General features: G+C 40.4%; 1 protein-coding gene across 2 annotated transcripts in view; it reads right to left on the reverse strand.

Annotated features, from left to right (window-relative positions):
- The window catches only part of SORBS2 (sorbin and SH3 domain containing 2), a 3,647,154-nt gene that overhangs the window by 836,862 nt on the left and 2,796,305 nt on the right, over positions 1-13,987 (reverse strand). The gene's annotated exons all lie outside the window — the stretch shown is intronic.

The following is a 13,987-nucleotide window of genomic DNA, read 5'->3' on the forward strand; positions in this document are numbered from 1 at the left end:
AGGTGATTTGGTATTTTTAGCTCAAAGCAAGTTGTTTTCTTAAGCACTTTAAACATGATGCTGAAGTAAAATAAGACATGCAGTAGTCATGTTTAGATCTCTGCAGACAATTTTCTTGTTAAAAGTGACACCATTTTAAATATGATAAAGAATGTGCCATTTACAATTACATAATGATATTTTACTAACTCTATTATGTGCTAATAGTGGCTCTGAATAACCCTTAATTTACTGTGTGTAGCTTCTCTGATGTGTACAGGAAGGATATTTCATTCATTACATACTGAGCTCTCAAAGAAGAAATCAATTTTCAAGTAATGTTCATAATGCCTTGTTAGCATTGCAATATATCTAAATAACTATATGACTGTCACACTGGGGAAATATCACAATGCATGCCAATAAAATGGGAGAAAAACAAAAGCAGATGTGAAAACAACTGCTATGGCTGTCATGGATAGGAGGCATAAATACAGCATTTAAGCTCCTATGATGCACAACCATTCAGATGCAAGATATGTATGTAAGCATCTGTTTACTTAAAATGCCAAACTTACATAAAAATATAGATTTATTTCCTTGGTGTCATTTCACGGACAGAAATTACAAATTGGCTATGAATACCAATGGATTTACCTCAACCAATAATATCAGGTTGGGAAGATGGCCTAATGGTTAAGGTGTTTACCTTACAAACACAAGGTACAGGGTTTGAATCTCACAAGGGATAATTGGCTAAGCTTAAAATAGCTTGTAAGGGCAGTTAGCCTAGTACTAATCTATGAGCATATAACCGCTTGAGCTTTGTCTGCATGTGCCAGCAACGCTTGCTATAGCATTTCTCATGCTTAGTCTAAGACAAATCATTTAATTATGTAACAGCTATACAAACCTGAGACATCTCATTATGTGATAGAAACAGTGATGCAACTACACAGTAATGTCACAGGTTTTAAAAAGTCATACGGAAAAACAGCATTTTATAATTAAGAATGAACCAAAATGACAGCAGTAAGGATCTGCAGGTGGTTATGATATAGTTTAATAACATTACTCTTTTAGGGAATCCAAAGTAAAGTGAAATGTCACACGTAGTTAAAAAATCTTTTTTTTAAACAGCCAGAAACCAGTGGAGGAGATGGCAAAGCAGGATGCACAACCTCAGGAGAGGTGTGTGTGTGTGTGTGTGTGTGTGTGGCGGTAGATGTGATACATATTAAATTAAGATGCATTTAAAGATCCACTCAGGTAATTATCTCACAGAAGCCATAAAAATCAATTATAAAATCTAAACATCAGTTTATATGATAGATTGTTCTGAATAAATGAATTTTACATAAAGTTATTTTACAGTTTCTAAGATAAATCATACACTTGTATCCTATGCTTCTTAAAAATGCAGTAGATTCTTCATGTACTAAGTACTAATAAGTCAGATGATAAATCAGAATTGGAGAATAGAGGCTATGAAGTTGATAGTGTAAACACCTATTATAAACAGGATTTTCGCCCCAACTTCAGGAAGGGGCATCAAGGGGCATGGAAAAAAGGAGGCAAATGGAGAGAAAAATATTAAGCGACTCAGATATCTCCACTAGTGCTGATACCTTTTCGATTCCAACCTCAAACATCACTGTTATTGACAATATTATCAGTGAATGTAATAATTTTAAGATTTACAATTATAGTAATATTAGTCTTAATACTGCTCATTTTAGTTTGTTTTCGAAAGGTTTGAAATTTATACCTACCCCCTCATTCCGAGTAGTTGATACTATTTTTGACTTCAAGAAATTTATCAGAAAACTAAACTTGACTATTATGTTTGATAGGGATGACAATTATAGTCAGGTTAATGGTACAAGTTTAAGAAAGAAAAGTCCTTTTGTTCCTATTAATAACCCAGTCATCTCTGCATTTGAAAATAAGGTTACTAAAGAACTATATAAATTTAATAGCAAAAACAGTAGAAAAAAACCTGTCAAAAGCATTTCTAATTTAACTAAGGAGGAAGCTAGCATACTTAACGACTTATGTATGGACCGTAGTTATAGAATAATGAAACCTGATAAAGGTGGCGGTATTGTAATTTTTGATTCTATGATGTACAGTTCAAAGATCCACAACATTCTCCACTCATCTGGTAACTATGTAGTGTCTTCATTGAATGAATTCAACATCTCATACAGAAGAATTGACATGTTTTTAGAGGATTATAGGTTGGAACAAAGGATCACCGAAGAACAGTATGAGTTCATGAAGGTAGACTTCCCCACCTTAGCCACCATTGTGGGTATTCCTAAAGTTCATAAGGATCATCTGAACCCCCCATTCAGACCCATTATTTCTGGTAGCAAAGCTAAGACATTTCCTATAGGTGTATTCATAGACACTACCTTAAAATTTGTCTATGATAAGATTAGGCATTTAGTTAAAGATTCATGGGAGTTTTTACGTAACTTCCCTATCCACACAGCTGTGGACAATTTAACATTCAGCTCAGTAGATGTTATTGACTTATTTAGCTGCATACCAATTGAGGAAGGATTGGAGGCTTTCTCCAGGAGTTTAAGGAAACACACCTGTTTTAGTTGGGATAAAATTTCCCTTCTGGTTGACTTAATGAGTATTGTGTTGGAATACAATTTCATATATTATGAAGGAGAAATATTCAGACAGACTAGTGGTGTGGCAATGGGCGCTGCATGCGCACCCATTTTTGCAAATCTAGTCATGTTGGACTGGGAAGTGAATTACATCTTTAATAGTCCCTACTACGATAAGGTAGTGTATTACTCCCGGTTCTTAGATGACATTTATATTCTTTGGAAGGGTGACACCACCACATTTGACAGCTTTATAAATTTTTTGAACTCTAGTTCTGATTTCCTCAACTTCACCTCCTCATATAACAACACAGGTGTACCATATTTAGACACTTTGGTTTCTAAGGACTCCAATGGCTTCAAGTCTATTATTTACAGGAAGGCGACGTTTTCTAATTCCTATTTAGATTTTAACAGTTGTCACTCCTATAAGCTAAAAAGGAACATCTTTAAAGGCCAATGCATTAGAGCCATTAGAATGACTTCTAAATTTGCAGATCTGGTAAAAGAACTGAACTTTATAACTGGTTTATTTACTGAAAGGGGTTATGATAAGGCAATGCTGAACGACATCACCAAATATGTCTTGGGACAGTGGGAGCATAAATATTCCCCATTGTTGGGGGTAGCGAACAATTCAATAGGAGATGGTGTTAAGAATGATGGTATGATTTGCACTGTTTTGAACAGTACAGGTGCTCCTGATATTCCCTCTATGAAATGTACCCAACCATTTTTCAACGCTTTCATTATAGAATACGGTCCACACAGTCGGATGCTTAAAAATATCGTGATTAATAATTGGCACATCTTGACATCTGCACAGGACTTATCTGATAGGGTAGGGTCCCAACCACACTTTGTATTCAAAATGGGCAAAAACTTGAAATACATTATGGAAAGGAAATCGTTGCCCTTTTCCTATCAAAGAACTAGTACTTCTAAATGTGGGACATGCCATCAGTGCTCTTATATTTATGAGCCTAACACTATCTGTCTCAACAATATATGTCATACTAGGCTACATCTTACTAAGGGAAATTGTAGATCCACCATGTTGGTATATATTGCAATATGTATGTCATGCCAGTATTTCTATATTGGCAAAACAGAGAGACAGCTTAGACAAAGAATTTATTCCCACATGTATTCTATAAGGAAGAAGGATACTAAAAATGCCCTGTTCAGACACATAATAAATTTTGGTACTGAACATAATTTTAAGTTTGGGATTTTGGAATCAGTTAAGAATAATCCCAGAGGTGGCAATGTCAAAAATGATCTGCTATATCGAGAATTATGGTGGCAAGTATATACAGATGCCACTACATTGCCTGGTTTAAATGACTATATTTCAATCAAACCTTTACTTTTAATTGATTGATTTTAGTATAGTCATTTTTTAATGTTTATGGTCATATACTAGATTTATTTCCATGTTAAGTATTGATTAGCATGGTCTATTCTATATATATTTTTTAATGGATATGTATTTTATTATTACTTTTTGAATTCTATGTAATTATTTGTAATTAGCCTGTTTTTGGCGCCTTTTTCTATATATAAACTGTTGATTCAATCTATCATGTGTTCTGATGAAGCTTGCCTCATGCAAGTGAAAGCGCTAAACCTGTTTTATTAAAAGAAGTTTGGATCTTCGTTCGTACTTTGAATTATTATTTATTGCCTGGTGTAAGCTGAGTTTTTTGCTGAGAGCGGAGGCAGTGAGCGTGTTGTGTAACCTGCCACTTTCATCTTTACATTGACATCCACAGCTCGCAGTTGTTCCGTTGTTGCATGCGCCAGCAACACTTGCTATAGCATTTCTCATGCTTAGTCTAAGACAAATCATTTAATTATGTAACAGCTATACAAATCTGAGACATCTCAGTATGTGATAGAAACAGTGATGCTACTACACAGTAATATCACAGGTTTTAAAAAGTCATACGGAAAAACAGCATTTTATAATTAAGAATGAACCAAAATGACAGCAGTAAGGATCTCCAGGTGGTTATGATATAGTTTAATAACATTACTCTTTTAGGGAATCCAAAGTAAAGTGAAATGTCACACGTAGTTAAAAAATCTTTTTTTTTTAAACAGACAGAAACCAGTGGAGGAGATGGCAAAGCAGGATGCACAACCTCAGGAGGTGTGTGTGTGTGTGTGTGTGTGTGTGTGGGGGGGGGGGGTAGATGTGATACATATTAAATTAAGATGCATTTAAAGATCCACTCAGGTAATTATCTCACAGAAGCCATAAAAATCAATTATAAAATCTAAACATCAGTTTATATGATAGATTGTTCTGAATAAATGAATTTTACATAAAGTTATTTTACAGTTTCTAAGATAAATCATACACTTGTATCCTATGCTTCTTAGAAATGCAATAGATTCTCCATGTACTCTTCTTAATATTTCTTTCAGCTCTCTCCAGTAACCATCAGGATGCTATTTCCTATTAGTCTGTTTGTACTTCCTAGGATCCATCCCAGGATAAAAAGAGAAGAAGATCAGAGATGGGATCATGACCATCATTCACTGGAGGATAATAAGATTTTTTTGTGTACGCTACTGACGCTCTGGCCAGAAAATACCTGCAATGCCTGCTACACTGGAGCAAATGCATGTTTTACATACCTGTTGAGCCAGCTAGAATATGTGCCCAATCCTTAGCAGGCCTGCACTCCCCATTGTCCCTAGTTTGCAAATTTTGCAGTCCTGTCCCTTCCCCCATATGGGACTGCTATTGTAGGACTCTGAAAAGCATACTCCTTGGGGTGGCTATGCTGTTTTAGCCACTCACCCCACTCCTCTTCAGCCATCTCCTTTAGCTCTCAGACTGCTAAACTAACCCAGGACATCTTGAGCAAACTCATGGCCACAACCTTTATGTTATGGAAGTGAAAAATGCTTCAGTACTTACTCGAGCAAGCATGCAGTATATATATATATATATATATATATATATATAATATATATATATATATATATATATATATATATAGGGGGGTATGTATTCCATTTCTTGTGGGTCAGTGACAAAATAAGTGCCAGAATGGGCTCTGGCTCCTAATCAACTGTATACTGGATTGATTTTGTAACTGGAGACTGACTGAATGCATTTGGGACAGAGAGAACAGGATATGAGGACTGCCTGGGTCCACATGGGTGGGGCAACAGGAATAAAGAAGAAGCCACTCTAGACTTCTGTCACGCAAATGGCTTGATAGTAGCCAACACATGGTCCAGAAAGAGAGAGAGTCACAAGATCACATACAAGAGTAGCCAACATGCAACTCAGGTAGACTTCCTCCTAGTAAGGAAAAGACACTGGGGTAGAATCCATTACTTTGTTTGGCATTTAAAGGTTTGTTCTAGAATCCATGATTGCAAAGTCATCCCCAGTGAAACGGTCAGCTCACAGTATAAACCACTAGTTGCCACAATCAGCTGCAAGCAGTGGTCAAAGAACGGTCTAAGGTCAACAGAGACCAGGCTGAAGACCTGGAAGTTGACTGGAGAGAAAGTACAACAGTTCAAGGAATTACTCAGGGCTCTAGCACCCCAAGAAGAGCAGGAAATAGGTGTAGCTGAACAAGAATGGCAGTGCCTAAAAACAGCATGTGTTAGGACTACAGAAAAGATATGTGGCTGAACCAGCTATGAAAATAAGGTACATAAGGAAAACTGGTGGTGGCATGCAGAAGTCCAGGAAGTCATCAAAAGAAAGAAGGAGTGCAGGAAGAAGTGGGAGACAGAAAAGACTGACCAGGCTAGGAAGGACTACTGGTTGGCTAACAAAAAACCTAAGAAATAAGTTGCTATAGCAAAGAAAAGGCAACTGAGGCACTCTACCAATTTCTGGAAAGTGACTCAGTAAGTGGCACAAAGAAACTATATCAGGTTGCAAGGCAAAGACATAAAGATAAAGAAGATAGTCAGACACCCATCATAAAGGATGCCAGCAACAACCTGCTCACCAGTCCACAGGGCATCAAAGGCAGATGGAAGGAGTATTTCCAGCAGCTTCTGAATGAAGAAAACCCCACAGAAGCTGTACTGCCCCAGAAACACCCTACAATGAGAGAAGAAGAGGAGCCTACCCTAGAATAACTTAGAACAGGACTAAGGAAAATGAAGTCAGGGAAAGCAGAAGACTCAGATGAGGTCACAGCAGATATGATAATGATGCTGGGTGAGCTAGGGGAGAAATGGCTCCTGAGGGTATTAATAGCAATGTGGACAGAAAGGCATATCCGAGATGACTGGAGAATAAGCATATTTGTTCCAGTGTAAAGAACAAAGGGGACATCCACAACTGTGGGCAATATAGAGGCACCAAACTCCTATCACACTGCATGAAAGTTCTAGAGAGGGTGATTGATAAACAGAAGCGCAGAGTAGTAGAATGTAAGATGGGAGATGAGCAGTTCAGATTCAGATCAGGATGCAGCACAATGGACCCAATGTTTGCAGTGAGACAGATACTTGAGAAGAAGCTAGAGATGAGGACAGAGTCTAACTGGGCATTCCTAGACTTGGAAAAAGCATATGGCAAGTTCCCAAGAAAGCTGATCTGGGCAGTACTGTGTTGGTTTGAAGTCCCAGAAACATTGGTAGAATTAGTACAGGCTATGTACAAGGACCCAGTGACTCAAGTATGAACAGTGTTTGGCCTCACAGCGGGGTTCCCTGTGGGAGTGGGAGTACACCAGGGTTCAACTCTGAGCCCACTGTTGTTCATATTAGTGATGAACTACATTAGCAAACAGGACGGAGGGGACAGATCAGCAAACTTGCTGTATGCAGAAGATGTGGAATTCCAGGCAGACTCTGTGATAGAACTTCAGCAAAGGATAGGAGAATGGAATGCAAAACTGAAGCCACATGGGATGAAACTAAGCACAGATAAGATGGTGGTAATGGCAGCAAATTGGGGAAATCTGAAGAAGCTGATAACAGAGATAGAAGGGAAGATAGTAGAACAGGTAAACAGCTTCAAGTATCTGGGAGGGGTGGTTGAGGAGAAGGGAAGTCTGAAAGAAGAGGTCAAAGCTACAATCAGAGGGGCTTCAGCCAACTGGCATAGAGTGTCAGGTGTAGTGCAACAGGTACTACTGTATGGTACAGAAACCTGGGCAGTAAAGCCAGAACAGTTGAAGAAGCTAGAGGTGATGGAAATGAAGTGCCTGAGAAGGGTGTTAGGATGCACACTGTGGGACAGATGAAGAAATGAGGACAAAGAGCAGTAGCCAAAGTAGCTCCACTTGCAGAAAATATCAAAGAGAACAGATTACGGTGGTTTGGACATGTGCAGAAAAGCAGAAGACAATCTGGTGAGGAAGATTTTGGCAGACAGGAAGAAGTTAAGAGGAAGCGAGGACATCCAGCAAAAAGGTGGATGGATTGTGTAAAAGAAGACCTGCGACAGTCAGGCATGAGCCTTGAATAAGGCAGGAGTGTGACACTGAATCGAGAGAGTTGTGACAGGTAACATGATACCCTGACCCCATGTAGAAAAAATGTGAAAAAAGGGGGCTGATGACGATGATGAATGAATGCATCTTTCCTCCATTTCTGCTGTGATTCCACATATTAGCATAACTAATTTCTGTCCTTTCTGACTTAAACTCAGACTCTATCTTTCACATTTTTAAATCATTTTTGGGACTGATGCTCACTGACTTCAAGCCTTGTCTGCCTCTTTAGTCTCAAATATCCCAAATGTTTATGTATCCCATCCAATCATCTCCACGTGGGACCTACAACAGAAAGGTCTCCTTGCTGGGAGAGCACATAGGCATGGAGTTCTCCTCCATGCACAGACTCACAGGGTATGTTGTTTGCCAGGCAAGTGAAGGCATGTAGAAGATGTCATACTGTGGCTCATAACATTTTCCCTAGCTTTACTGTTCATCCTTCATCTGCTGACATTATCACGTGAGGTTGAGTGGGCAACTGGGCCTATAGAGCAGCCATGCCTCCTGCATCCCTGACTGACATTTTCTCTCTCAGCTCTAGACTCTGCCAGAGATCCACTACAGAGAGACATACAGCATACTCAACCCCATGGACAGACATAGCCATCCTCCCTGTCTGTACTGTCAAGCACACAAGTCCCCCTAATTGAACTTGAGTCACCTGGACCAAAATCAGGGCCTTAAGCTGCTCGCAACCACATCAATAACTCCCAAATCAACCTGCACTAATTATTTCTCTATCTTCTGGGATATTGAAAAAACTGTGAACTATAAATAAAATGTGACAAGCACATCTTGACTATCATTATGCCTTTTATTCTTATTGTTATGGTATCTAGCCCATTTCTGACTACTGTTTAGATGCTGATCAAAGCAGAGTCTGTCATTGATCAATATCACTAAGTCTTTACAAATCTTGACCTATTCTATATTTGTTCCCAAAGTTATAATTGTATTTACTATGTGATTAGTAAAAAAATCACTTGTATCATTTTATAGGTTCATAGATGTTTACTAGGCTAATGACCACAAGGGCGATTTTAAGCCTAGCTGTGCATCTCAAATCTCTGACAAGTTCTGATACCCTTGATAAGTGTAAGCCGGGGCCTGGGAGATGAACCATTTACAAGTTAGCTGTGTCCATTAGAGACATAGGTGTCAAATCAGGGATGAATTTCCGTTTTCCCATCCAATTGTCCAAACTGCACTTGAATTGAGCCAGGGAGGAACTCTGCTTCTCATGGAAGGGGAGCCTGTTCCATAGACGGGGTAGTCTCTGGGACTCATACCTATCTGTCCAGCATGTCCCATTTATATCACAGGCAAGGTTTAAGTCTTTGGAATGGGTAACGCTGGTGCTGTTTGTTTTGTGGATTTGCAGGAGGTCCATTAGAGTGAAGTCTGACAATGCCCTGTATGCCAGGCACAGATCTCCCCTCAAAAGCCTTTAGGAGGCAGAATACAGGGATAGGGCCTTGAGGCGGTCTGCACAGGACATTTTACTTATGCCCTATATTCTTTTATAGGTTCATAGGTAGATACTAGGCTATCTGCCCTAGGGCATTTATAAGCCTAGCCAGAGTGTATTTGGCTTCCGCCTCCCTATTAGATTAGCCTACTGTGCCTCTGTAAAGTAGGTCACAGAAGGTACCCTTTTAAGATTAGTTTACTGTGCCTCTGTCTAGCAGGGACACAGGAGAGATCCCAGGGGTGAATTTGCGATTTCCCATCCACGCGTCCAAATTTCGCTTGAAGAGGGTCAGCGAGGGGCTATGTCTAACATGAATTGGGATTCTATTCCAGAGTGAGGGGAGCCTCTGGAAAATGAATCTGTCCCTCCAGCATGTCCTACTTATTTTTGTGCTGAGGTTTAGGTCCCTGGAGCGTGTAGCTCTGAGGGACTTGGATTTTTTGAGGTGGAGCATGTCCATTAATTCTGGGTTTGACATGGCTTTGTACGTTAGGCATAGATTGCCTCTGAGTAGGTGGTAAGCAACTGAGTAGAGCTGGAGTTTCTTTAGTTGAGCTGCATAAGACATCTGTTTGTAGCCCATGATCCTCTTGGTGAGGTACTTTTGGGGTCTCTTCAGTTGCTGCAGGTGTCGGGTAAGGTACATCCCAAAAGGGGCATTGTATTCAATTATGGGCCTGATGAGTGACGAGTAGAGGGGCACAATGACCTCTCTTGATCTAGATGCAAACCCTTTCGTGATAAGGTGGGCTATATAGAAGGTCTTTCTAACACTCTGGCAATGTGATTATCAAAGGAGAGATTACTATCTACGTTGGTCCCCAAATCTCTAATTACTTCTTCCGTACTTAATGGATTACCACCTATGTGGTAATTTGTGGGCACCTTGTTTTTCCCAAAGGGGATGACTATGCACTTTTTAGCATTTAGCTTGAGGCCGTGGCTCTGGCACCAGGCATCCGTCTCTGTGAGACCCTTTTGGAAGATGCTTGTGTCAGCTGGAGATTTGATTATGGCCCCCAGTTTGCAGTCATCTGCGAACTTTGTCAGCCATCATCCCCCCGTGTTAGCCTGAACCTCAGAGAAGTATATACCGAACAAGAGAGGTCCCAGAACTGAGCCCTGTGGGATGCCACTTGTAACTGGTTTGGATTCGGACATGGCACCTGCGATTCTGACCATGTGGGTTCTATCTCTGAGCCAGTTTGCAACCCATCTTGTGATATAGGGGTTGATATTTAAGCTGGTAAGCTTATTTATGATGCCCGAGTGGGGTATTGTGTCGAAGGCTTTTGTGAGGTCCAGGTAGGCTGTGTGGACTACTTTGCCCTCATCTATGGCTTTGGTAACTTTTTCAAAGAAATCAACTAGGTTTAAGAGGCAAGATCTGCCCTTAACAAAGCCGAATTGGGTAGGGTCCAGTGTCTGGAGGCTCCCAATGTCTTTGTTTATGAGTTCCATGATAATACGCTCCATAGCTTTACAGACCAGACTAGTCAGGCTTATGGGGCGATAGTTTCCGGGGTCCTTTGTGGCACCACCTTTGTGGAGTGGGACCACTGTAGCTGTACGCCATTCTTTGGGTACATATCCTGTAGTAAGGCTAAGTTTGAACAGTGACTTAATATGAGGGTTCAGTTCTTCTTGGAGCTCATGTAAGACACAGCCTGGGACACCGTCCGGTCCCATAGATGCTGTGTTTTTTGCTTTGGAGAGGGCAGCTTTCACCTGTGCATCTGTGATGTCAGGGAGGTTACATTCAGTTGGGATAGGCATTTGCTCCTTTGAGGGGGAAGGGGGGGGAGAAGTTTGCGCTGAATCTGTCTGCCAGGATGTTGGCTATGTCTGTAGGTTCAGTATATTTTGTACCGTTATGCAACAATTCAGAGCATATCTGGGAGTTTCCGCCCATGTTTCTGACATAACTAAAGAAGACCTTGTGATTATCTTTAGTGTCTAGGGCAATTTTTCTTTCGAAACTGGCCTTTGATGATTTTATGAGGGATCGAAGTTTCTTGCTGATACTGATCAGAGATGCCTTCCCTTTTTGGGATGTTGCTCTGTCATGTAGTAGCTTCCTCCTTCTGTTGTACAGCTTATTTATGGCCGGGGTCCACCAGACCGGTCTCCTGTTTTTGGAGGAGTGAGTCTTGGTTTTATTTGGGATAGCATGATCCATGCATTCCTGCAGGTGCTCATAGAATGCATTTGTAAAGGATTCTGCGGATTGGGCTGTATTATCCTCTGGCCCAGGGGCTTTGAAGGATTCCACCTCAGTCTTGAGAAGTGCAAAGTTGGCTTTGGAGAAATTCTTTACAGTGATTTCCTTGGCTGGGGGTGGGGACGGGATATGGATGTCCAGGGAAATTTGTTTATGGTCTGATCTTACCAATGAGGGGTTTACCTCTGGTGTGGAATATAGAGTCCCCATGTTGGTAATGACCAGGTCCAATATGTTGTTCCCTCTTGTGGGAGTGATGACCAGTTGTTCCATTGCGTTAGAGTTTATAAACTCAAGGAACCGTTGGGCGAGGGTGTTTGGGCTTGAGTAGTTTTCCCAGTCAATGTTTGGGTAGTTGAAGTCACCCAATAACATAGTGTTTGGAGAGACCTTCATATTCTCCAGTGTTCTCAGGAATGCCAAGTGGGGTTCCTGTAATAGGGAGGGTGTTCTTTAGCAGGCTACAAACTGAAAGGCAGTTTTGCCCGCTGTTAGTTGCACATGGATGGTTTCCGATGCTTTGTACAGTGCCACTAACCTGGAAGTTATTGTTCCACTATATTCAGCATTCATCACACTCCTTTTAGTGAGGAAACCTCTGTGGATGTTCCAATTGTTGGATATGCCTGTTTAGATACATACCAAAGGGGGCACTGTACTCAATGTCAGGTCTGATGAATGCTGAATATAGTGGAACAATAACTTCCTTGGACTTAGATGCAATACCTTTGTTTGTAAGTTGTGCAAAATAGAATGATTTCCTCACCACTGTAGGCACATGATGGTCAAAGGCTAGAGTACTATCTACGTGTACCCCTAAGTCCCTGACTACTGGGTCAACTATAATGGGTGTGTTGTCAATATAATATTTACCAGGGATGGATGACTTCACAAAGGATACTATTATGCATTTCTTGGCATTTAGTTTTAGTCCATGGCTCTGACACTAGTTGTTTGTCTGTGTCAGCCCCTTTTGGAGAACATTTGTGTCAGTGTGAAATTCAGTGACAGCTCCAAATTTGCAATCATCTGCAAATTTAGTCAGCCAGAGACCACCGACATTGGCCCTGACTTCTGAGAAGTAAATGACAGAAAGGAGTGATTCAAGGATTGATTCCTGATGGACTCTACTTGTGACTAGCCTCTTTGAAGAGATGGACTCCCCACTCAGTTGTTAACTTTCTTGCTGTTCTACTTTGCCCATATATTCAGCTCAGTGAATCATAACCATAATTTATGTTCATTTTCTTTAGCGGCAATATAGTTTCCTAATTTTAAATCATCTGCATAACATTTATAAATGTTTGATGATATGCCAATGTCCAAGATGTAGAGGCTAACTTGATAAGGTCCCAGAACAGACCCCTGAAGTACCTCTTGTCCATATCTTGTAAAGCAACCCTGAAAGTCGCCAGGTTCTATTTGCTACTTCATGTCTGTAAATACACTTCAATAAAGGTATCTATAAACTTATTGGGTCTATATTAGATCAGCGAATACTTAAACAAGCGAACGCTGATTGATTGACCTTATGTCAGCGAAAGCTTACAATCTTGAACTGTCAGATCAGCGATTTTTTTCCTACGAAAAAAAATCGCTGATCCAAAACATGTACACACAACACAAGCACACCAAACAAACAGAAATCCACACACATACACCTAAAATCTGACACCTAACCCTACACTAAACTATGTACACACCACTAACTATCCACTTACCTTAACCCAAACCCTAACCCTAAGGTCCGTCACTATCGCACACTCACCTCACCCGCTCCCTAACCCTAACTCACCTAAACCCACCCTAACCCTCACATTCACACAATCGCACACATACCTAACCTGCATCCTAACCCTAACTCACCTAACCCACTCTAACACTCACATCCACACAATCGCACACTTACCTGAATCTGACCCATAACTTTCCACCACAGCACTGAAAATACTGAAGCAACAGAAACGGACAACCAAATTCTTTCCCTAGGAAAAAATTTGGGTTTCTGTTGCTTTGATATTTTGACCATTCGCTTAAATAAGGTTGATCAATCAGCGTTCGCTTGTTTAAGCATTCGCTGATCTAATATAGACCCGACATCATACAAGTTTCTGCATTAGTCTGTTGTGATGCAATCTGTCATATACTGGTGTGAAGTCAGTAAAGAGCACATCTGCTTGTACACAATACTCAACTGCCA

The sequence above is a fragment of the Protopterus annectens genome, chromosome 2.part1, assembly GCF_019279795.1.
Source record: "Protopterus annectens isolate FY-2018-M chromosome 2.part1, PAN1.0, whole genome shotgun sequence".
Lineage (NCBI taxonomy): Eukaryota > Metazoa > Chordata > Ceratodontiformes > Protopteridae > Protopterus > Protopterus annectens.